Genomic DNA, 26,834 nt, shown 5'->3' on the forward strand with positions numbered 1-26,834 from the left:
ACCATGGTATAGAATGCGAGATCCATGGGAGATGGAAATTTTATCTGTTATATTCACTGTTATAGTCCTAGAACATGAACGTAATAGCTCAATAAGTATTTAATCAATTAATGTAACTGAATTGATAATGTTTGTTTTGGATTTTTATATCTATATTTGCAAATAAGATCAACTATATTTTTCATAACCAAATATATTAAATCATTCTACCTGCCCCCCCATGAAAAAAATAAGAAATGAAATGTAATTACTCTGAGATTTTCTACCCAATCCATTATAATGTCATTTTTGATATGCTGTTATTATCATTTTTAAAAGTTTTAACATTATTTTTCTTAAAAATTATAACATTTACAAACCATTTCTAACTATAATTACTACAATTCTTCAGGTATAATTATATGTTTATCATACTTAATGCTCAATTCAACCTTTTTATACTCAGATTTTCTCATTCTTGAGCTCTTTTACTTTTACTATTCTTAAAAAGCTCCTGGCTGTCTAAGTTACATTTTTAAGTGGACTTTGCAGGAAGTGTACATGGGTACATTATTTCTCCTGACTTTTTTTTTTTTTAATTTTTAAAAAAATTTTATTTATTTATGATAGTCACATACAGAGAGAGAGAGGGGCAGAGACATAGGCAGAGGGAGAAGCAGGCACTGCTTCTCCATGCACTGGGAGCCTGACGTGGGATTCGATCCTGGGTCTCCAGGATCGCGCCCTGGGCCAAAGGCAGGCGCTAAACCACTGTGCCACCCAGGGATCCCTCTCCTGACTTCTTATATTTGAGAATACTTTTCTGTTGGTTTTATACAGTAGTGATAACTAGTTATAGGATTTTTGTTTCTCCCACAATTATGTTCTAGCATCCTGAACTCACTCTAATTTTTCCCCCCTTTGGTAACTTATCTTAGTATTTTAAAAAAGATATGTCTAGTTTTCTTTGGAACCTAATAGCTTCACTAGACTCTATTTGAGGGATTTTTTGTTCTCTGTTAAAAATCCCTGCAACAAAGTGAAAATCAGGAAAGAAAAAAATGAATTAGAAAGTCAGCTATTCCTTCAAATCTGAAATTTTCTTCTCCTAGGTCTTAGAACCACTTTTCTATTCCAGGTACAGTGATTCTTTTCTTTAAATATCATGTTTTGCTCTGCAAGGCTTGCAATCTGGGTCATGTTATCATATCCGTGAATACTTTCATCTTTTCTGATCTGTACTTCATCCTAGTATTTTCTCAGTGCTGTCTCCACACCATCAACTTATTATTTTTAGATATTAGCTTTCGTCCTTGGAAGTGAATGCTTTTTATTAAAGTTTATATATTATTTTTCACTTCAATTCCTTTATCTATATGGGCTTTCTTTCTTTTTTAATGAGCTGCATAATTCAATTTATCTCTTATTCCATAAAGTCTATGCTTTCCTTGAGAGTGTGAAGTGGTTCAATTAAAATGTTCTATTTCTTTGAATACATCTTCTTTCAAAATATACTCCATTTATATTTTTCATGTTATGTTCCATTTATTCGTGGATTTATTTTTGCTGATTTTTATTGTGGTTTCCTATTGCAGGGGATTCTTTCCACTCATCTTTGAACAGACTCATTGTATCTGAAGCTGCTCCTTTCCCAAGTTAGGGTGGATTTCCTGTTGCCCTGAGCACTGTGTGAATCTTTTCTTTGGAATATGAGCTGGAACACTGGATTTTTTTTTGTTTTTTGTTTTTTTTTTCCTCTAGCCACACAAGTGCCCAAAGGGTGTGGATGAGGAACTAGGGCTTTGTATAACCACAATTAGAGAATTTTGTCTCTGCTCCTTTTTTTCTATAATTTTTGGAAATAACTGAGGATAGCACCACCATATTGGTGACTCAATTCCTCTGTCTTGTAGGGGAATCGGGGGAGGAGAGCTCTGGACTTGGGCTGGCTCTTCTCTCAGGGTGACTGGCTCTAAGAAAGTGTTGTCCTTGTTTCTGTCCTTGTTTCTCACAAGCTTTTCATTTGGGTTTGCCATGCATTGATTTCTACACCCTAATGAGCTTATGTTTGCTGTTGCTGGATCAGCCCAAACAAGGAATCCTAAGAAATGATTCTTCCATGCCTCTCATACCATTTGCCCTGCCAGAGGTCAAAGGAAAAACTGGCAGCAATTTCAGCCCAGGCTTTGTAGTGCTTTTTTTTAATCAACAATGGGAAAAAGCTTCTTCCCAGGGGGTAGTCCCCATTTTCTCCCCTGGAACAATCCGCATTTCAATCCTAATCTCTCCAAATCTGAAATAGCTTTTCCTCCTTCCTGCCAGGCATTGTCTTTCAATTCTGTCCAAATTGTTCTACATCTGAAAACTGCTTTTCATAACACTCAGAATACGATATTGGAATACTTTTCTAGTTTTGGGTTAATGGTTTAATCTTTGCTAGATTTGCTTTAATTCGTTTTCATGCTTGTTCATTTGGGAAGAAGGAGGTTTTAGGGATGTCTTTCATTGATGTACTTTATATTCTAATTCTAAAACCTTTCTTTTTTTCTTCTTCCGCTCAGCCTGTATTGTTTTATATTGCACTTTAATAAAATTAGATTCTACTCAAAAACATACCATCATTTTTTCAATTTCTGTTTGTGACTTAGACTCACTGTATGAGCTCCTTCATATCACTTTGCCTCTCTGGGCATTATTTTGCCCAGTGGCTAAGTAACTAGTTTGCATCGGGTGCTCTCACAGTGCCAGAAATCCATGACATAGTAAATACGAAGCCTGGATTTCTGAGAATTATCATCATCCTTGATTTCTGGACTGCCCAGGGAAGGGTTGGAAGAGCAAGAAGGTGTTGGATTCTAATGTGTAACTAAATCATCCTGGATCTGAGAACACACAAACTGTGAACAGCTTAGGGGATACATCTTGAGACTTCAACAGTCTGACAAACAATCCCAAATGAAAACAATGGTTCAGGTTTCGGCCATTGGCCTGGAAAGTTAACACATCCACCTGGCAAGACTCCTGAAATAGTAGCAAAAGGAGAAGACTCTGAATCTGAAATTCACATCTAAAAATATGTATTATTTGAGAGTTGTGGAGAAACTTGATCCAATGAAAATCATTCCACTGTCCACTGGCGCTGATTCACTGGGAGTTAATCACAGCCAATCCAACCTTATCTAAATATAGTTTAAGAAAATAGGCAAATATCTATCCAAAGAATTTTATAGAACCCAATCCTGTTTTATAAGCAGCTCCATCCCCCAAGGATGAGAAATAGACGGCTCTGCTCCACAAGATCTCATCTTATTTCACTTATCCAAAATTTGGAGCCAGAGTCTAACCCTGTCACTAAAGGATGCAGGGCCTTTGGATTTCCTGACAGACAAGATTCCTTAGAGCATGGCATTCTTGTGGTCTGAGTGGTCATAAAAAAAGCAGAGGAAGGCAGAGGAGAAGGTGGCAAAATGAGAACCAGGCTGAAAGTTGGGCAGGGGCAGAGGGAAACCTGTGCTTGGGTGCTGGCTGTATTGCTGGTTTGTTTTGAGGCTGATGTCCTGGTAACCCTGAGGTCAACTGGAGTCTCCTCCCTGCCTCCTTACAGTCTAGACAAAAAAATGAGTCAAAATCTCATTTCATATCTTGTGTGAGTCTCTTGCAAATTCCCAGGGGCCTTGTGTACTTTGGTCATATTTGCCTTGGGACTTCTACTTTTGTTGATTTGGTCTCTTTTCTGTATCAGCTCAGATGTGACATTCATCTTCTTTATGAAATTTCACTAAAAATGGATTTTACCAAGCACTTGTGATTTAGAGGTGGGGCTGAGATGAAGGAGGGTTTCCATCATGACTGGATAAATGACTTCAAATTAGGTATTAGGCACACCCATTCCAGAAACCATTTTTACCATTCCACCATTAGGGATATCCCCTGGCCACTCCCTACCTGGTTTCCCACAGTCTGTAAGAGCTAAGTGCTGTAACAAACAACTTCAATATCTCAGTGGCTTTAAAAAAAAAATAAAATAAAATAAAAAAAGGGATTCGTACCCAATTGGGTACTTAGAGGGAAGCCTTAGGCAGTGACCCAAGAACTGAATCTCTCTAGTGCTTCCATCTCGGAGTTCTCCTTTGGATCTTCTGTATCCAATTAAGAGACAAGGAAATCAACACGGAGAATTGAATTTGCTGAACCACACAGGATGTTTCAGGGGCCAAGCAGAGAAATGGCACACACTATTTCTGCTCACATTTCATTGGCCAGAACTTAGTCATGTGGCCCTACACAACTGTAGAGGAAGCTGGAAAATGTAGTCTAAAGTGGTCACAGAAGGGAGATGCCACATGATTCCTGCCATATCATCTCTTTAGTTCCTCCCTCATACTTCTCTCTTTCCTTCTTCCTTCCCTCCGTACCTCTCATTATCTCATACAGAATAGTTGAAGCATTCTTTTGTTCCTTTGTGATGTTCTTTCCCACCAAGCATGGACATGACCACAGAATGCTACTCAACATAGCAGTCACTACCACCAGACTTGGCCTAAGAATTCAAATATATTTGCCATATAATCCAATTATCTCATTTCACAGGAAACAGAGTTGAGACCTTTAGGTTTTGTTAGTGATGGAGCTTAAATCTGAATCAGTATCTTGATCTCAGCACCCTTTTACAACAAACACCATCTCCTCAGTTCAACATCAAGTGAAAGTCACTGCTATATCCACCTCCCAATCAGCCCCAGCACCTGGCACAGAGAAAGATATGTCAAGGTGACGGGATACTCAATAACTGTTATGTGGAGCAATATACTCAATAGATCAACAGAAGGGATGTTCTACTTTGGTGGCCATGAGATCCCTCCTGAGGGAATACGGTTTCATTTTCCTTGGTTTATTTGAGGCCAGTTGGAAACAATAGAGCATCTTTTGATCCAATTAAAAATGTTGCGCATAAACTGTGAAAGTTTTCATGGCATTCTTCAGACAAGAGCACCACTTTATAGCCAAGTTTCTGAACACATTTTTTCAAAGGCGGTTTTATTGTGGAAAATGTGACAACAAAACTCCAGGGGCGTGAACATGCTCTTGTAATTACTCCTCCAGACACAATGAAACCAAACCAAGTTAATTATTTATCAAAACCAACCCACTCTCTGGAAACATCTTTGTTTTGGCAGAATTTTCTCTATTCTCCAGGAAATAGGTCAACAGTTTTTCCTCCCACACTGTTTTATCATAGTATCTGACTTTCAGAATTAGCCATGTCAAGTGTGGAGACATTTGCCAAGCACCCAGGTGGGCTGGCAAGAGTGCAACAAGAGGCTTGGGGTTTCTATTTCCTAGATTCTTCCTGTGTCAGCATTCCTCATGAACAGGAGTGAGCTTGAAAAGAAGGAAATCAAAGACCGTTTAAGCATCTACCATATGTCAGACCCTCTAAGAGGCACAATATTACATTGTCTTAATCCTATGAGATAGTTAGGAGTATGTTCATTTTACAGACAATGGAGTTAGGCTCAGAGAGGTTAAATGATTTCCACACATCATTCTCATATATATATAACTTCATGTACATGGTTTTCTATGTCTAATAAGGAGTATGAACTTGTAAACGAAGTTCCTATTAAACTAAGACTTGACCTTGATGATTTAAGGAAGCCTATGGAGCCAGATTTGAGCCATGGCATCAGATATACATACCAAATGAGTTCATCTGTATTAATTTGCCATCTTGGATATCATCACTACAATTTTGTTGTACAAATGTCCCTAAGTTTCCTATATTTTATTTATTTATTTATTTATTTATTTATTTATTTATTCATTCATTCATTCATTCATTCATTCATTCATTCATTCATGAGAGACGCAGAAAAAGAGGCAGAGAGAGAGGCTGAGGGAGAAGCAGGCTCCATGCAGGGAGCCTGATGTGGGACTTGATCCTGGGACTCCAGGATCTCACAGTGGGCCAAAGGCAGGCACCAAACCCCTGAGCCACCCAGGAATCCCTCCAAGGTATATTCTTTACCTTTGTTCTGCCCATGGCTATCCCTGCCTAGTTCCGGGTAGTCTGTTTGAATTAGATGCAGGAAAAGAAAGATGAGAAAGGTAAGAAAAGAAACAAGAAGTGGGTAGTAGAGAAGAAGAAGAGGCTGGAATTAAACCTTGAGACTTTCTAGACTTTTGAAATTTTGCTGCGACTAACTTGGCTCTATAGCAAAAGCACTGAAGTAGAAGTAAGGAGATTTGGGTGTGAAGCCTGCTCTGCTACGTACATTGTTTTAGCTCAGGTAAGCCTGTCGGGATCTCAACTTGCCCATCTGGTTATAATCAGATGAATTTCTCCACAGCTCCCTGGGCCAGGTTCCTTCATATCTCTTTCATTTCCCCAAACTCAATTTCAAACAGGCCACAGTTTCCAGCCACCAGATAAAAAGATATTCAGCATCATACTATTGGGCACTCCACCCTTCACTTTTCTAAGAACCTTGAGGGCTCAGTCTAAAAGGGGTCTGCAAGACACCTACTTCTGAGAAAGTGCTCTTATGTTTGCTCTTCAGCAACTAGCCTTGCTGGCAAAACTTCTCCCTGCCACATGGCACCACCACAAAGCACTGGCCTACTTCCTTGTCCCTGGCATTACTGGTGCATGCTAAATAATGTCTGGCTTGTCTCATCTCTGGCACAGGCCAATGTGATTCTTCAAGGAAGGGCAGACCCTAGGTGACTCCACTACTTTAGGGCCACCTCGACCCAACAGGCTTCTCCTCAGTGAATCCTGCAGATGGTGGCTCTTGAAGGCCAGTCTTTGCAATCACACACAGCCATCCCATCTTCATCCCGCCCAGACCCGGAGTTGCTGTGCTCATGAATGGACCATAATAAACAAAAGGATAAGGTTTTCTTGGGCTTAATGTCAAAGACTAAGGCATTGTTAAAGATCCCTGAGCCTTTTTTCACACATTCAGTAATTTAGGGTAGGAAATGAATACCATAGATGATTCTGGTACAGCATGCTTTGGGTCTCCAAATTAGAGAAACTGATTTAGAAACACACACAGAAAAAGCCTATTTACCTATACAGTTAATGTGGATAGGGAGGACTATCTTCCATGAACAGACAATCTATGCTCTAGCCTACTTCATGCCAAGAACTGATAGAAGCTTTCTTGTCACCATCTTCTTAAAGTAGCAAGAGTCAAGGCAGGGGAAAAAACCCAAACCCACGTATGTTTTAGTGGGTCACTTACAAATTCTGAGCACCAATTTCCATGTAAAGGTTGACCTGGAAGTTCTTTCTGAGATTCCTCTAGCTCTGTTATTTGAAGACCCCGAGTACGAGAGACCTTTCTGCGATGACCTTCAGACCTTCCAACCTGAAGCCAATGACTGTCATGAGAACTAATACAAAGAAGAATGACTTCATTTATCAAGGAGAAGTTGAGACTTTAACCAGAAAAAAAAAAAAAAAAAACCACATCTTTTCTTTTTAAATATTTTATTTTATTATTTATTCATGAGAGACACAGAGAGAAAGAGAGAGGTAGAGACACAGGCAGAGGGAAAAGCAGGCTCCACGCAGGAAGTCCAACGCGGGACTCAATCCCGGGACTCCAGAATCACGCCTTGGGCCAAAGGCAGGCCGTAAACCACCGAGCCACCCAGAGATCCCACATCTTTTTTTTTTTTTTTTTTTTTTAAGTTTTTCTATAACCATCACTACTGTAACAAAGCAAGTGGAGTTCAATGAAAATTCACAACCTCTTTCCCTTTCCCAGCTTCTCCTACAGTTAGGCTTGGACCATGCAGCTAGCTCAGAACAAAGGATCATGAGTGGAAGTGACACATGTCGCTTCCAATTGACAGCAGTGAAAAACATATGTTCATCCTCCATCTCTCTCTTCCATCTCCACAGGACTCTTAGAGACCTTGCATTCCAGATTATATAGTTAAAAGACTGTGGGGTCTTTGTCAACTTGGGCTTTTAAGTTGACTACATGGAGTAAAGCCCCCTGAGGATTAGTGTTGATCATCTAGTGAGTGAAAAATAAGCTCCGATGTTATTAAGCCTTTGAGGCTCCAGAGATAATTTGTTATTGTAGCATACCCTAGTCTATCCTGACTAATAGAACTAGAGTGGTAGACAAAAGTACTAAAATTATTCAACTTAGTAAATCAATGTAGAAAAAATGGATCAGAAGGCAAGGCTAAATATTTTATTCAATCTTGGAAATTATCAACATGTGGCAGGTCTTGTAACTAATCTGGGTAACCATGCTGTCATTTCTAGTATGAAGGAGTGAAGGATGGAACTACAGTTGGTTGAATTTCTTTATGCTAGGCACTTGATATAAGCCTCCTTTTGGAGGCTGTATGGTCATAGCAAAGTTGCCTATTGAATGTTTAGTTTCCTTATCTGTAAAATTGAAATAAATAATAGTGCTGAGCTATAGGCTTATTTCACTGGATTAAACATAACGAATAACATAAGCAAGTGCTTGCTATGATGTTGGCACATAATAGAGACTGAATAAATATATTTTATTTGCTTTATTTATTCTTATATTCCAGAGCCTTATCACGATGTATGGCTCACAGTAGGTCCCCAATAAGCCTTTGGTAAATGAATGTCTAAATAAATGGTTGAGTTCATCTGGGTGATTTAGTAAAGTGAGAAGACCTATCAGATACACAGATGTCTCCTAGAAACTCTAGTATCAAATGGGGAAATCACTGTTTGCATTTTGTGTGTGTGTGTGAGTGTGTGTGTGTATGTGTTTTCAACTCTAGCAAAACCTGGGCAGCAACTTGTATTTAATTTCAAAGTGAGAATTGCTTAGATGAGCTGAGGATTTTCTTCCTCAAATCCAGAACTGAGAGTTTTCTCTTTCAAATACAAAGTCAGGGACTACACAGATCTTGCAAAGCTTGCCCTGCCTTCATCCCTAACTGGGTGCTCTTTGGTGGATTAGTCACCAGCAGAGCACCCGAATATGAGGGAAGGTACTGTATGTTTGGTGGCATCAGGGTTCATCCAGATAACCAGCTGAGCACACCCCAACTTCCAGAGACCATCTAGGGTCTGGCTAGTGTGTCAAGAGAAAACAAAAACATCTCTCTCAGGAGACATCATTCTTCCTCCAGTTTGCATGATTTGGCAGGACCATTAGGACAATAAGATGGAGTAAGATGAGAAGTGATAAAGCTGTGTTTGGGTTGTGCTGATCCTCATTTTAAAGGGCTTCTCCTGGAGGTGCTTCTACCTCTGCCTTACATCACATGTTTCCAGGACTTATATAGGTTTCCAGGTCCCTTTCTCAGGCTCCTTTCTCCCAGTAGTGAAGTCAGACACATGCCCCACCTTTTCCTACATTCTTTTCTATTTCCAGTATAATCTGTTCATGGGAAGTAAGTAATCTCTGATGCCTCCCCTAAATCAGACAGTCTTAGAGTTCTAAATAATAGTATTAAATGTAAACCAAAAAATTCAAACCAATGTAATTCACTGTAAGTCCACTTAATAGAAAAGCTCTAGGAAGGGGAGTAGCAGCGATGTCCCTCTGCAGCCCTCTAGGTCCTGCCCTCCTCTTGGTGTTGGCTTTGCTTTCAGGTTGGCTTCCCTCAAGTTTTCAGGATGGTGACTAGCAGCAGTTGGGGCCACGTGCTTCCTCAGAGAGAAGGGATCCCACAAATTATCAGTTCAAACTGCTTCGTTTCACTCTACTGGGACCCCAGAATAACAGTCACAGTCTCTCTGGCTTTAGCCTGTGTTACAAAAACCAAATTACAGCAAGGTGGGGAGGTGGGTTATACTGACTGACATACAGCAATCAGGGCCCAGCCACAGAGTTGGAGTGGGATCAGTTCCTGCCCAATTGCAAGGCTGGCACATCATGGGAGACTCAACACACTGCCTTGCATGTTTCTTTCTTTGCTCTCTCAATTTCTTTTATTCGTTGCACTCAAGTTGAAATGAATTCCCACAACCCATTATTCTGATTTATTTTGTTTATGTTATAAGAATAATACATGTTTATTTTGATTGCAGAGAGAAGGAAAAAATAAAATAAAATAAAAATAGAATGATCCAGAATGTCCATTAAGCAGAGGAAACAAACATTCTGGCATGCATGCTTTTCTGCTGTGCCTTGTTTTGTACAGGCCTGTATTCACACTGCACGTACACAGGCTCAACTGAACACCGTGGGGTTAGCATTGCCACAGGTTGTTGGAGATAATCTCACAGCTGTATATTCTTGCATATAGAGGAACCATGTGTTACTTAAACATTCCTCTGTGGTGGTACGAGAAGCTTTCCTAATTATTCCTTATGATAATACTTTAATGAACATTTTTGAATTCTAGATTATTTTCTTATGACAAATTCCCAGATACCTATTCCCAAATTATTCTCCAAAATGAGTATGTTATTGTCAGTTCCTCTCCACAGTGCAGGAAGGTGGTTATTTCCTTGTCTTTATACCTGCACTAGGTACTGTGTGAAGGAGCTACTAATTTGGTTAGGAAAGAGGGTGGGGGAGGGCATCTGGCTGTTTTCATTTTTGTTGCTCTCAACAATACAGCAGATACTTTGTTCAAAGGTTTATCAATCACATATTTCCTCTTTCTTATGCATGTTCATATCCTCTCCCCATTATCCATTAAGAACTTACATATTTTTCCTTACAAATTTTTATGAAATCTCCATACTAAAGATATTAATCCTTTGACATTTGTGCCAATTTTCCCAGTTTTTCTGCTTTAATTTGTTTATGTTAATTTTCACATACAGAAGTATTATATTGTTATGTAGTCAAGCATATCAATCTTTTGGTGTTTGGTTTTAAGATTATAAAGCCATTCCTAATTCAGTTTGTGTAATCAAAATTTAACTTTTTTTAAAGATTTTATTTATTTATTCATGAGAGAGAGAGAGAGAGAGAGAGAGAGAGAGAGGCAGAGACACAGGCAGAGGGAGTAGCAGGCTCCATGCAGGGAGCCCGATGCAGGACTCGATTCTGGGTCTCCAGGATCACACCCTGGGCTGAAGGCAGTGCTAAACCACTGAGCCACCCGGGCTGCCCTAACTTTTTCTTTCATTTCTTTTGGTTTGATCTTTTTTACACTTAACTCCTAATCCTACTTTAAATGTCCTCCCTGGACAAGTCTTTACGTAAACATTTCTCAGTGAATCCCAGGAACAGCTCAGACCTGCCTTTTATACATAAAGAGGTTAGCTGACCCATTAAATCATCTGCTTTAAGAAATCACTTTTCCTAGATGGGTGGCTAAAAGGAGAGAAGACAACCAGAAATAAAGGAAGAACTGATTTATGATCTCATGCCAGTTTCCTTCTCTGACTCTCAGTTTTCCCCCTTTGTAACACAGGGATGTTTGACCAGGTTCTCTTTAAGGTATGTTTCAGCTCTGACTTTTTGTGGTTCCAGAAATTACTTTTTTGTTTCTGTGCATGTGTTTTCTGCTTTCCTCCATTCCTTCTCCTACCTGTGTAGAGACCAAAATCAAATGGATCCCTGTCTTCAGCATGTCTTTGTGGTGTTGACTCCTAGTTTCTACACTGTCTCTTATCTAAAACCAACCTGTCTGCGACTCTGCTGAGGGAAGAAGCCATAAGCTGTTCTTAATGTTATGTGACCAGCAACTGGCTCAGAGGTGGACATCCCATCCAAGATGGCTTATCCACTGGGTGGACAGTACCCCCACAAGGCTGTCATAAATGACATTCTCCAGGGGAACCAATAGTAATTAGCTAAGTCAATCACATGGTCTCCCTCCACAACTTGGGCTACAGCATGCAGACACAATTATGTGTCCGACTTGATCTTGGGATCTCATTGGAGCAGATGGAAGCAGAAGCTTTGAACACAGGACCTCACAGCCCATGTGAGGCCAGGAGAGAAGTGGGCTTGTAGGCTGTCTTGGTCTGAAGCATAAGGAGGTTCCAGCTCTGGTCTACACACATCCAAACAATAAACCTCTCTTGTCTAAAGATGGTCTGTTTCTTGCCAACAATAACCTGAATAGCACTCGTGGAATGGTCTCCTTCCCACTCTTATTCACATCCTTTCATTAGCCTATCTTGGGAGGGCTCAGCAGCTGCTGCGTTTTGCCAGCAGCTAGAAGCCAAGGAGTGTTTGGGGAAGTGAGAGGTCCTACTGGACACAAGGAAGATGTGACACTGAGAATGTGTGCACATCCACACATGCCCAGCTCTTACTCCCATCCGCGGTCTGATACTTTGTGTGCACTTGAAACATGATCACAACTTCAAGTGGATCCCAGAGAGGTCTTTAATTTGGCAGGATGTATTTAATTGTGGAAGAGTACGCTTTGCCTTCTAAACCAACCTTCCTGAGAATTGTTTTATAGCAATGCTATCATTTGGCCCAGGGCTGGCCCCAGGCAAAACTGAAAAGTGGGAGAAGTTAGTGTATGGCTCCCCACACACCTCTCTGGGCTGCTCCCTCCTGCTGACTGCCAGCTGCGCCCATGCCCTGCATCTTTCCATTAAAGACTGCCCTGTCTGTCTCCAGCCTCCTCAGGGGCACACTCTCAGCTTGGAAGATGCTTCAGGTTTTCCTTAACCTGAAGATTTCCTTAACCCGAGATTTCCTGAGGAATCTTCTCAGGGTCAGAGCCTGAACCCCAAATTATTGTCAAGTCAGAAAGATTACTTTGTGCAGTGAGAACTTTGTTGAAAGAAACCAACACACACAGAAATCTAGCCCCAAACTCACCTGCCAGTCACAGCGAGGGGCCTGAAGCCTTGCTCTGGCATTCCTCATACTTCTTTCTGGCTTTCTCTATATCAGTCTTCCAGGACTCTTGCCTTTCACTGCCCCTGAAAGCTCAAGCTCTGTCTCTCCCTTTGGTCCCAGTTCTCAGCACTAGGACCTTGGACATGATTATTCTCTCCCATCCACCAACTCTTCATGCTTAATCCAGGTCAGGTCAGGTCAGGTCCCTAAAATAGCCACACCCTCATTTCACTGGGGCTCTGACCAGGTCCTCCTACAGGATCTATACAGAAGTGACTCTAACGTGAGGATTTCAGACTTCCAGACAGTTTCCTGTGAAAGCTCTAGGATAGTGCAGATCTATACCTCAGTATCCTTCCCTGAGAAATAAAAGTAATGATATTAGCCACTTCATAGAATTCCTATGAGGGTCAAGCACCTAGTACCTGTAAAGGACTGAATAATGCCCAGCACACTGTACATGTTTTGAGTCTCAACTCCAGTAGCAGCAGTTGTATTATTCATAGTGATGATATTGGCTTGGGTGCTGGATCCTCAGGCCAGGCCAGCAAGTGAACTGTGTCGGGGGCTGCCTAGGCCAGGTGGGGGCAGCAGAGAGCTATCTGAGGGCAGGCTGGGACCAGGGGGCAACCTGGGAGTCCAAGGTCAGGGGCTGGGACCCAAAGAAGAGCATGGCAAGATCAGAAATAGAGCTGGGAACAGTCTAACTCAATAGCCATTCTTCTGGCCTCCTTGCCTCCTGTCTTACCTCCTCCATTTTCCTAATCACCCTTTGCTGGACTGATTTTTCAAAATTGCAATTCCAATGTTGTTCCTCCCCTGAAGGATACCCTTGGCGGATTCCTCTGCCCAAGGGGAAAAGACCATCACTGTTAGGCTAATATTCAAGGCCTGCCAAGAACTGACCACTGTATCTTTAAATCTTCTGCCCTTAATTCCTCTCCTCATTTTCCCAACTGGCCAAAACAGTTAATCCCAAACACACCTCCACTTTTCTTGTCTTTAATAAGGACATTTTCTGGCCTTTTCTCTGTATATCAAAAGCCTACCCTGCTCTCCAGGTTTAGCTCAAATGCTCTCTTTGTCATGAAGACTCCCTGGTTTACTCCAGCACCTACTGAAAGATGACTGTCTTCGGATCTCACTCAGTCCTTCCCACCTCACCTTCTAGTGATCTTTGTCACTGCCAACGTTGTTCTAGAATGCTAACGGATTACATGTCACCTTCCCTGAGGCACCCATTTCTCAGACCCCGTCTCTAGAAGACAGGATAAAAATAGCTCCCCTGCAGTGTGCTGAAGCATGGGAATACAGGAAGAACGCCTAGCACAGCACCTGGCACACAGGAAGTGCTCAGTTAGTGGGGTCTCCTCATCACTTCACCACCATCCGCATAGTCACATGAACCTTAGAGAGATACTGCCCCAGTGGTCCAAGGATTTGCAGACATAAGTCCTCAGCGAGCCCCCAAGACAAACTCTCATTTATAAAAGAAAAAAAAATGACTCAAAACCTTTTGTCCAGGGAAAATAGGAAGACAGTGTAGATCACTGGGCTGGAGGGAGGCTTCTGGGAGTCACAGAGCTTTGGAGAAGCAGGAAAGGCTCCCGTGGAGAAGAAGTGAGAGCAGGTAAAAGAACAAACTAGTACAGTAGCAAGAGAAGGAACTTTTTTTTTTGTTGTTTAGAAAGATAGTGATGTTTTCAATAAAAATTTCAACCCAGAAATTAAAATTTAAACAACGTAAGTGCCTCCGAGAATCAAGCGGCAGCAAGCAGTCCCTTAATGGTACTACGCACAGCCTTTATTTTTTAATGTGGAGAAGGAAAGGATTTGTCATTAAAGTTTAAAAATAATCAGAATCAAAATCCCTTTTGTTCCTGCGGGCTGGCAGAGCTGAGGGGCCGATTGTGTGTGCTGAGTGGGTGTCCAGGAAACAGTAGTCATTTGTGTGCGTGTGACAGGAGTTGAGTCCAAATCTAAATTTAAGCAAGTGTTGGCCTTCTTGGAACCCATAATTTTTGGATCAATTATCCCGGACTAAGTGTCTGAGCTTCTTGCGCCCTCTCTCTCTCTCTCTTTCTGCTGCTGTATTTAATAATTACAACACTTGAGCCAATAATTTGCCGACCAGCTGCGGTGGCCTAACTGTCTGGTTCACTCATAATTTCTGGAACTTGATACAATCATGGCCTTTGAGCCAATTAGGGTAATATTTGGTGTGTTGGAAGTCTGTCCCCCACCCTCCCGCCATCTCGCTAGTGTAAGAAACAAACAGCCCATGTCTATTCTGCAAGAGAAATTGTGTGTTCTCACATCTTGCCAAGCCATCGTACCCATTGATGCTGTCTATCCCATTCCTTCCCAAAGTCTGGGAAAAAAAGGCAGACTAGTGGCCTGAGAAGAATCAGAGCTGGGAGTCAGATAGCCCGACTGTGCCCCTAAATCAGCTATGTAGCCTTGACTTAGTGGCCTACCCTTGCTGACTCTCAGTTTCTGTCTGTAAATAGCCAGACCACTTGAGTTCAAATCTTTCCTTCATCACTTTCTATCTGTGCAACACTGGGCAAATTTCTTAATCTCTCTGGGCCTTTATTTCCTCATCTGCAACATGGGGATAACGACAGTATTAACTATCACATATAGTTTATATTTAATGAGTTAATAGAAGTAGAATCAAACACACACATACACACAAACATTCTCCTAGAATTTAAACTTCAAAAGGGCATAGTTTTTTTGGGCTGTTTTGTATACTACTATATCCTAGGACATAGAATAATGTCAATAATTTTCCACAGAAGAATGAATACCTATTATTTTTATTTGTTCACTGTTTGTTCCCAGCTTGTTTCCAAAAGTGATTTGTTGTGGCTCACAATAAATTCATGTTTTCCACAGAGTGATCACAATGAACCTAGACTATCAAAGCCCAGAATAAGGAAGTAGCCAGCGGAAGTGTGAAGTTCTTCCACTCAGAGCTTCCTGGCTGCCAAAGCTAAACCAAGTGCCTTGGAGAATCCTTCCAGCTCTAACATTCCAGAGGGTCTGCATCAGAACCAGTATTTCTGACTTTCAGTGTGACCTTTGGAAACTAACTGCTCCTAAATCTCAGTCTTCCCATCTGTAAAATGGGGACCCTAGAGCAAAGGAGCTAAGATCCATTCTCAAATTCTAGACTCTCTTTGAGCAACTGGCCATGGGGTTATAAAGATAAAAAAGATTTGATTTCTACCATCGTAGAGTTTACAAATCCTGCAAGAGAAATAAGGTATACATATATAGCTCTCTAATTCAAGCCAGAAAATGGTACTTAATTAAGAATGTTACTAAGGACCGCTGGTATGATGAAGAAAGAAGAAGCCTGCTTAGGGGGACTTAATAATAGCCTTATACAAAAAGCTGAAGTTTGCAATGATCCATGAAGAATGTTAACAGATATCCACAAGGAAGCAATTCCTAACAAAGAGGAAGATGAGAAAAGGCAGGGAGGTATATAGTTGTAGCTTATCTAATGACATGAATGTGCTGGACAGAGATGGGGATGGCACACGTGTGTGCTGCTAACTCACCACCCTCACCCATGGCAGACTTCACTAATCAATCACAGAGCTTCATCTTGCTGAGTCAGGATGACCTCAGAATCCTTCTCAACACTGTCCCAGGCAGCCACTCCCAAGTGATCACAGTTGGTACAGAGAATGAAACCTCTGGATTTAAGGTATATGTAAGGCAGTAGTGGAAAAGAAGTCTGGACCAAAATACAGAGGGCCTTGAGTGTCAAGATCAAGAATATGAATAATCAAAACATTTGTTAGTCTTCCACATTCAACTGCTCCTTACATTGGTATGATAACCACAGAGTTTGTGGGCAACACACATTATCATAATATATATACACTGAGCCTGGAAGAACTGAATCCATCCCTGCCAAGGCTTTCCACCATCATCTGGGACATAATCCACCTCCCAGGCTGCACAGTGCCTGGCTTGTGCTTAAACAAGGCACGCACTGTAACAGTGTTCTCACATCACACTGCGGGAAGGAAAACAGCGCTGGGGACCTTTGCCAAAGTTTTCAAAGGGGCTGCCCTAAACGTAAATGCGGCCTCTGCACATTCTTAAAGCAATGCTAGTTATCATCTCTGTGGTACCAGGGCCGGCACAATTATCCTATTACTGTCCATTCGCTGCTCTTGATGAATGCGTCCCTATGATGGTTCCATTTAACCTTACTCCAGGAAAAGGAAAATCTATCGAAAGGAACGTGAAATAGAATTCCATGAGCTCATGTCTAGTGGGGAAAGAAAAAGGCATCTGAGGGTGATGGGAAGTGAATCATATTGTTTCTCGGCTCCAAGTGTAACCTTACCCTCCTGTGCTCCTCCAGGGGACCTCCACTCTCAACTCCCATGTGTGCGGACAGTCTGGCAGCAGGGAGTAAGCTCTGGCCCGTGAGTCCTTGGGCGCATTATTCTTTACATGAACATTTACTTACACACTACCTCCTTAAAAAACTGTTTCCAAGTGGCTCACCTAAACACTTTTAACATGCTAGAAGGAAATAAAATAAAGGTGCATACATATTAAGAGGATCAAAGGAATGAGACAAATATAAAAGGCAGGATTATAAAATGAAACCCAGAGGAAGGCAAGCCATTTAATCTTTCTGAGCCTCACTAGCCACATCATGAAGCAGAAAAAAAGGATACCTTATTTACAAGATTGTTGTAGGATAAATGAAGAAGAAGAAGAAGAAGAAGAAGAAGAAGAAGAAGAAGAAGAAGAAGGAGGAGGAGGAGGAGGAGGAGGAGGAGGAGGAGGAGGAGGAGGAGGAGGAGAGGAAGGAAGGAAGGAAGGAAGGAAGGAAGGAAGGAAGGAAGGAAGGAAGGAAGGAAGGAAGGAGAAAGGAAAGGAAGGAAGGAAAGGAAAGGAAAGGAAAGGAAAGGAAAGGAAAGGAAAGGAAAGGAAAGGAAAGGAAAGGAAAAGAAAAAAGAAAAGAAAAGAAAAGAAAAGAAAAGAAAAAAAAGAAAAGAAAAGAAAAGAAAAGAAAAGAAAAGAAAGAAAAGAAAAAAGGAGTCAGAATGGCAAGATCAGTGAACCAGTTCTCAGAAGACCTAGGTCTAGGCTAGCCCTGGATCTAAACTGAATGTTCCCTAAGGCTTTTCTCATCATGAAGAGTCTCTAATTCTATGAAGTGGGGAAAGAGGAGGTAGAGAAGCAGGAAAGGCAAGAGGAAGGGGTGAGGAGTAATGAAATATCTTATTTCAACTCATTACTAAAGTATTATTACTAATTGTGTCTTTGGAGTATTTTTTATCATGACTCTATCAGAGGCAATCACTGATTTTTCAAATGTCATGTGAGTATGTCTTCCGTGCCTGGTTCAAGGGCAAAAATTCCATGCAGATGTTCTAGTCCCTGCTCAGGTCATGCCCAGTCAGGAAAGGTGGGAAGGGGCCAGATAACTGTAATTCAAAGCTTCTTTAGCCTAAAACAAAAAAAAACAAAAACAAAAACAAAAAAACAAAAACAAAAACAAAAAAAAACAATGCATAGAGGGGTCCAAGGGAAGAGTAAGAGGAAGCCTGTCCTTGAGATGAAGGAAATTCTCTTGGGAAAAGAAATTGAGTCTGGCCTGAGAATATGAAGATTTCTATGGTAGAATGTAAAGAGAAGATGTTTCAGGTGGAAGGGATCAAGTAGACTGAGGTGGAAAGACTGAAAAGCATTTGGGGTTTGTAAGAACGGCAGATATTTATTAAGTTTTTACAGGCTCATCACCAAATTCTCTTCTTTGGTTAACAACACCTAAATTTACCTTTGGGGAGTAGCCACTCTCCAACTCTCTCAGTCCACCTGGTTTGAATAAGACTGATCCTACCCTATCCAGTTCCGGAGGAAATATGGTCCTAACTCAGCCAATGAGGAGATTTTATTCCCCTTCCCACAGTGATTGGTTGAAGGATAGGCATGTGACTCAAGTACACCTAATGAACTCCTATTGAAACTTTCATTGGATGCTACAAAAGAAACTTACACTGGGATGGAATGTTAGCTAGGAGCTGTTAGAGTGAGTGGATATACTGCCATGAAATAAATCACCCTCAGATTAGTGCTGAGAAAAGTAGTGCTGAGAAAGATTAATAATAAGGTGAATTCTCAACATCATGTGAGCACCTAGATCCAGTCATACCTTTTGACAGGTTTAGTTTTATGAGTTTAAAAAAATTCCCTTTTTTCTTAAGTCAGCTTGATTTGAATTTCTATCACTAGCATCTCAAAGAATGCAGTGTAATATGAGGGACCTCATCCAAATAAAGATGTTAGCTATGGCTGACAGGGCTGCCACCGTAATCATTGATGGACAGGCTTTCAGAACAAAACCCAAGATGTCAAGGACCAAGAGAACCTAACCTGGAAGGATAAGGCAAATAGTAAGCCTGGGAGTAGACTGGAAGATTTGTTAGATAGAGATGCCAGTTTATTACAGTTGGAGAAACATTTTTCCGCCAATGTGAGAGGAGCTGAGCTGGAACAAACCAGGAAAGTAAAGGCTTCCCCCATATAGGGGTCTTCTATCAGGTCCTCAAGAAGCTGCTCCTAGTGGGTCTGGAAGCAGCAAGCCTTTCATATGGCCATGACTATGGTGTTCATGCACTGGAGTAAAGAGCCCAGACTTCATAATCAGACACATTTGGTCTCAAATGCCACCACCAGTTATTAACGTCCACTTTTTGTTAACTCAGTGACCTTAACAAGTAAAGGCTCAAACTAGCTTAAGGCCATGTTAATGAGTAACTTCATCTTTCTGAGCTTCAGCTTCCTCCCTCAGTAAATGTGGATGGTGATACCCACCATCATTCCTTACTTAAGAGACCTAATGGGTCTCAAATTATTTTCAATCATGCAGCCAAAATGATCTCTTTAAGGACAAATCAGATTGTGTCACTCAACTCCCCTTAAAATGTTTCCATGCCATTAGGATGGTGATCCAAATTCATACAATGGGCTTTAAGTAGTCTCTGCATCACCCACAATCAAATCCTGCTTACATTCTGACCTCTTAGATACTCTCCTCCTTGTTTCTTAAAAAAAACGTTAATAATAAAATTACAATAGTAATGATAAATGTGGTACAGCACATTAACAACATGAGGGATAAAGATCATATGACCATCTCAATAGATTTAGAAAAAGCATTTGACAAAACTAAACATCTTTCCATGATAATAAACTCTCAACAAACTGGGTATAGAGGGCATATACCTCAAAATAATATGTATATGACAGCAAGCCCAGAGCTAACATCATACTCAAGGGTGAAAAGCTGAAAGCTTTTTCTCTAAGATGAGGGACAAGACAAGAATGCCCACTCTTGCCACTTTTATTGAATGTAATACTTACTGGAAGTCCTAGCCAGAGCAGTTGGGCAAGAAAAAGAAACAAAAGGCATCCAAATCAGAATGGAGGAAGTAAAATTGTCTCTATTTGCAGATGGCATGATATTGTATATATAAAATCCTAAAGAAAAAAAAATCCTAAAGACTCTACCAAAATACTGTTAGAACTAATAAATTAAAAAAAAAAAAAAAAAAAAAGAACTAATAAATTCAGTAATGTTGCAGGATACAAACTCAATATACAAAAATCAGTTCCATTACTATACACCAAAGGCAAACTATCCAAAAGAGAAGTTAAGTTAATCCTGTTTACAATAGCATCAAAAAGAATACTTAGGAATAAATTTAGTCAAGGAGGTAAAAGATCTGCACACTGAAAGCTATAAGATATTGATAAAAGAAATTGAAGATAGGAAAAATGGAAAGAGATCCTGTGTTCATGGATTAGAAGAATGAATATTCTTTAAATGTCTATACTTCTCAAAGCAATCCCTATCAAAATTCCAATGGTATTTTCCGCAGAAATAGAAAAAAAATATTCTAAAATTGGTATGGGACCACAAAGGACCCTGCATAGCCAAAGCAATCTTGAGAAAGAACAAAGCTGGAGGCATTACACTTTCTGATTTCAAACTATATTACACAACTATAGTAATCAAAACTGTGTGATATGGGCATAAAGACACACAGATCAATGGAACAAAACAGAAAATTCAGAAATAAAGCCATGCATACATGGTCAATTAATTTACGACAACATAGATAGAACTTGAAGGCATTATGTTAAGCAAAGTAAGTTAGAGAAAGACAAATAGTGTATAAAACAGTTTATATGGAATATAAAAATCCAAACTCATAGAAACAGAGACAGAATGGTGATTACCAGGGCCTGGGGCATGGGGGAAATGGGGAAATGTTGGTCAGAGTACAAACTTCCAGTTACATGATGACTTTAGTTCTGGGTAATATACAGCATGGTGATTATAGTCACTCATACTGTATTACATACTTGAAATTTTCTAAGAGCCTAGATCTAAATGTTCTTACCACAAAAAAGAAATGGCAATTATGTAATATGATAGGGGTGTTATCTAACCTAGGATGATAATTATTCCACCATATATATCAAATCAATGTATATACATATTTCATTGATATACAATACAATGTAAATATAATTATATGTAATTGATATAACACAATGCTGTATGTTAATTATATCTCAATAAAAAATACTTAATAATAATACATAATAATAAAAACTAACATTTATTAAGCACATGCAACATGCCAGACACTATTCTACATGTTTTACTTGAAATAACACATTTCATCCTCATTACAATCCTATAAAGTAGATATTATTGTGACCCCCACTTTACAGATGGGAAAAATTGAGAGGCAGAGAGGTTAAATAAAGTGTCCAACATCAGACAGCAAAGAATCACTATGGCTAGGTTATAAACCTAGAAATCAGCATCCAGGGACCACATGTTAATCACTATACTATGCTATTTATATAAACAAATTCCCAGGATTTTCCCATTTGAGGGCTGTGATAGACAATGGTCCCCATCTATATTCACATCCTAATTCCCAGAACCTGTGTCTATTACCTTATATGGAAAAATGAACTATGCATAAGTGATTACATTCCTTAAAATGAGCAGATAGTCCCAGATTATCTGGGTGGGACCTAATGTAATCACAAGTGTCTTCAGGAGAGGGAAGCCAGGGAGGTCTGACTACAGAAGTGGGGAAGGGAACATGGACACAGGGGTGGAGGCCAGAGCGATGCAGCCACAAGCCAAGGAATGCTTGCCGCTGCCAGAAGCTAAAAGATGCAAGGGAAGACTCTTCTCTGGAGTGTCCAGAAGGAACCAGCCCTGCCAACACCTCAGCATTAGCCCAGTAAAACCAATCCTGGGCTTCTGACCTCCAGAATCTGTAAGATAATATATCTGTGCTGTTTTAAGCCACCCAGTTTCTGGTAATTTATTATAGCAGCCCTAGGAAACTCACACAGTGGACACAGCACAGCCCAGCTCTTCTGGCACACCCTATGGCTTCCATAAGTCCCATTTATTGACTCTTAGCTACAATTTTACCTCGTCAGGCTTCCTTGTCACCTCAACCTTAGGTTCATCCAAAACATCCTCATACAGCACCCCAGATTTCTCCTTAATACTCACTGCATTTACAGTTGTTAATGGTTGTTGCTTACACAACCAAGCCCAAGTGACAGAGTACAGGAACCTGTCTGTCTTATTCCCTATTGCATCCCAAAAGTCTAGTTCCGGGGTTAGCATGTTACGGATTCTCAATAAATATTTGTTGAAAGGAATGCACACATATGTAGTTGTTCATAGGACTATTGGATGCTTTCAAGGTGTCTTGAATATATAGAGCTTAGCCCAGGAACTGCCATATAATAAGTTCTTAGTAAGTAGAGCTGTGAGATAGATCTAGGACGTATCTGTGTGCATTTAATAAAATTACAGATACTAAAGTCCTTGATCTTAGGCAAGACCCAGAAGTGCCCTGTGGTGTACCCTTCTCCCCAACACTCTAAACATGGCTCCTCTTGACTACAAATTCTGATAGTCACTCAGACTTGATGGCCACACTAAGTGTTTTAGAAAGAAAGAGATCAGGACTTCCCAGGGTACAACAGGACATGGAGGAGTCCCCAAAGCTGTTTTAAGTCTATGGCGAGCCCTTTGGGCCAATCCACAAGGCAGATGGAATGGATAATTCCAGCCCTTTCTTAGGTTTGTGGTGTGTGTGTGTGTGAGTCTCCAGCTGGACCAAGGACCAACTTTCCAGGCCCAAATGAATTCTCATTTCCCAGGGATCCTTCAGCTTGAGTTTGGTTCTTGCGCCAAGGCTCTGACAGCTTTATTAGCACCTATAATTCAATGTAAGCATCAATGTGTTGGGAAACACTTTGAGGCTATCTTTTAAAGTCAACTTAATTCCCTCTCAAATGCCTCTTTGTTTGCCAAAGTGCCAGCCAGAAGACTTCCAGGTAGGCAGGAGATGAGCTCCAGACAGGGGATCAGCGGGACGTGTCTGCCGGGCGCCCGAGTCACTTTGCTGGTAGCTGATGTCATTTCCAGTCAGTGGGCTCCTGGCAGAGGTGCCTGCAGATGCTCAGATGACATCACTGGGGACCAGCCTGTCACCAAGGGAGATAACAAATGGAGCCTAGTCCTGAGCTCCCGCTGGCCCAGGAAGTCACAATTCATTTCTTGGCTTTGCTGTGGGCCTAGAGAATGGACACCCTGTGCTCCCACTCTGGCCAAGCCCCAGTCCCAAAGAGTACACACCCTCCTGCTGGCTGTTTTGTTTAAACAAAACAAAGTGGGACATGCTGAGCTCATCCAAAAGCACTCAGGGACTCCGTAATAATAGAAACTGGACAAGCCTGATGTAATAGACACTACTAGTCATTTATGCAACATCCATCTACTCTCCCTCCTGAGAACACAATTTTGCTCATATATGCACCCTCCTCTAGAAAAGACCGGCCTATCCCCAACCATAAGGGGTGGATCCTCCTGGGTCTAAGCCAATCATTTATTCCTTAATCATTCATTTATTCATTCAACAAATATTACCAAAAACATGTTTTGTGTTGGACATAGTTTTAAGCACTGAGGATAAAGTTATGGGTTAGGCTTCAGCATGGTATGCAATTTTAGCCAAAGAGATATGGCTGAAGGAGGGCTCTGGGAAAGGTGTCAACATTTCTAATGAGTAATGAAGGCTAGTTAGTTGGTGGAATGAATGAATGGATGACTAAATGAATGGATTTCCAAGTTCCCATTCATCTGTAATAGACATGCAAATTCTTTAGGTACACTGGAATTAGAGCTGGGAGGCCTGGGTTCTATCCCTGGTTCTTTTATGAACTGATCATAACCCTGGGCCAGGGCATAAACTCTATGAGCCTCAGTTTCCCCATCTGCACACTGAGCTCATAATTGAGCTAGACAGTCTTTGTGGACACAACACAAGCTTTGGAACCAGAAGCTCGGAGAGAAATGTTGACCTTTGCCTTCTTGATGTGTGAACTCGGGCAGAGCTCCTCTGTTAACGGTTTCCTCATCTCTGAGATGAAGATTTATGGCCCCTTCCAACATTTCCATTAAGTCACAGCTGAGTTGCATGGTTACTCGTGTTGATGGAAATAGTGAAAACTTCTAGGAAAGCAATTTATGGGGAAACCAACTCCCCAGTGCAAACATACACACACAACCTGGGAGGGGAACCCAGCTGCTCCTTTCAGAGCAGCTATGCCTACATTCCTTCTGAGTACTCTGTCTGGTTATGGTAGGCACTAGGCTTTCAAGGTCAACTGGTTGTATTTGAGGCTCTTGGTCTCCTTAGCCACTTTATCTCAAGAGCTAGGAGCTACCTTAAAAATCCCAGAGCTTGGCCCTGCTGGGACACTCTTGTGGTTCTACTGCAAAAGATATTAAGACTTTAAAGGTCCTGGCCCAGGCCTGGTATGCAGTGAATGTGCAAAGTGTGTTGTATGTTAGGCCCCATGCCCCACAGGTACCAATTAACTTAAGTGGGCATCAGTGGCAGACTATCAGGTAGTTTTGATCTCATATTTTTAAGGTACTCAAAGGTAGGGATTCCCAAGCTATTTCATTCATGTAAAAGGGATAACAACCATTGTTCGCTTTTGAAAGCAAATTAAAAATAAAATAAAACACCTACCAGAAACACTCCTCTTATGATAGTTAAGCCCACTCAAGCTAAAATTTCTTTGGCCTGAAATTAAATCAATTCTGTGTCATAAGCATGATCTGGTCAGTACTATATGAAGGCAGATTAATAGTAAATGGGAAAATAAGTATATTATGATTTAATCAGTACTTTATGTTTGAAGATTTGATCTTTCAACACTCAGACAGAAGGATTAGTAAAAGAGATCTTCAGTATCAGAAAGGTTGGGAGCCAGCAAGTAAAATGCTGAATGTTTTGACAAGGGTCTGCTGGTGACTATATCCCTCTCTTTGATGTCTGGCCCCTAAGAACCTCTGAGCTGTGTCGGAGTGTCCCCAAGGCACAGATCCAAGGGAGAAAGGGGAAGAGACACTGTGCTAACAGTGACTAATGTCATTTCCAGTTAACTGGCTCTTGGCAGATATGCTACAGATGTTCAAATGACCTCATTAGGGACTAGGATGTCAACAACAAGACAGATACAAATAGAACCCTGCTTAAGATTCCTGCACATCCCGTGGCTTTGGAATCCCTTAACTCATTTCCCAAGCTTTCCGAAGGGTGGGAATTTCAGGCCGTGGTATGTGGCATTAGAAAGACCTTTAGGCGAGATGGCATTTATGTTAGTTGAGTAGGCTGGCTTTGCTGCAATGACAGAGCATCCTCAAAGCTCTCCCTCACTCCCCACCCTATTTCACTTTGTGGGTTGTCTTCATCCATAGCTATGTCAGATGAGCTCTCCCCAGGCAACATGGAAAAGAGTAAGAGTGGTCTCTAGACATCTCCAGGCTTACATTTTACCAGCCTTTGACCCCAGAGGAAAGGGAGAGCTTGCAGCTCTCAGTCACCGTATATAAAATCCTGAAGAAGGGCTTTGGCCTGGGTTGAATCAAGTCTTCATTTATTACAATATGCATGGCCAAGCCAATATGCATCTGCCTCCCTGCCTAGACTATGAGCTTGGAAACAAGTCCCACACTGCTTCCTGTCTGTAGCCTCTCCCAGCCTGGGGCCACCCTGTAAGGGACACTCAGTAAACATCAGTTGGGTCATATGTATTAGCAAACCCAAAGGTTTTTTTCTGGCAGGCCCACTCAGCACAAACCAGGAAGACAAGAACTAAATGTAGGGAAGACTGGTGACGAGCGCAATTCATAAGCTGACTAGTCAACTGATCACGTGTTCAACAGTGGCACCAATTCAGAGAGAACCCTGAAGATATTTATCGAATAAACTCCTCCCAGAGCTAGTCAGAAAAAAATTCCTTGCATGGTGGTTTGCAAAGCATTTTTACATGATTTCACTTCAACACAAATCAAGAAATAATCATGAGAGTCTTCCAAGTGCCGGGCACTGTGCTTGGTGGTGGGTGAGCAATGGCAGTGAAAACAGACATGGTCCTTGTCCTCAGAGAACTCCCCATGAAGGACTAAAGAGACACAGTAAATAAAGAGAGAATAAAAACTGACGTACTTATACAGAACATTTGCTATGTGTCAGGCACTGGGCTAAGTGCCTGACACATATTAAGTCAATTAATCTTACAATAGTCCTTTGAGATAGATACTATTCTTAGTCTTGGAAGTTGGGTGACTTATCCAGGGTCACCAGCCAGCAAACCACAGAGCCAGAAATCAAACCCACATAGCTTGGCTCCCAAGACTCTGCTGTGAGCTAAAGTGCTACACCATCCGCCAGCAATAGCGTCCTGAGAGTTCAGACGGAAAGTAGATGGGCTAAGGAAGGCTTGCCTTTTATCCACTCAGGAGGCCAGGAAAGACCTTAACTGAAGCCTGAAGGGTGAACACATCTTACCATCACAGCGACAAGACAGTGAAGGCACTAGAAGGCAGACACCCTTCTACATTGATGGAAAAATCCAGCTGGGTGAGACTGCATGACTTGTCCAAGTCCACACAGCAAGAAGGGATGA

The 26,834-nt window shown here is 41.2% G+C and overlaps 1 long non-coding RNA gene across 10 annotated transcripts in view; it reads right to left on the reverse strand.

The window, feature by feature from the left end:
- Nucleotides 1-26,834, reverse strand: part of LOC125753247 (uncharacterized) — a 141,839-nt gene that overhangs the window by 36,007 nt on the left and 78,998 nt on the right. For 2 of the 10 annotated variants that reach the window (XR_007404603.1, XR_007404602.1), the window contains one exon: nucleotides 7,230-7,355. The exons of 6 other annotated variants lie outside the window; for them this stretch is intronic. This is a non-coding gene — a long non-coding RNA (uncharacterized LOC125753247). Of the gene's footprint in view, nucleotides 1-7,229; nucleotides 7,381-26,834 lie in introns of all 10 variants that reach the window. 2 more of the 10 variants (XR_007404604.1, XR_007404601.1) reach the window with 1 other exon arrangement.

The sequence above is a fragment of the Canis lupus genome, chromosome 21 (genome assembly GCF_003254725.2).
Source record: "Canis lupus dingo isolate Sandy chromosome 21, ASM325472v2, whole genome shotgun sequence".
Classification (NCBI taxonomy): domain Eukaryota; kingdom Metazoa; phylum Chordata; class Mammalia; order Carnivora; family Canidae; genus Canis; species Canis lupus.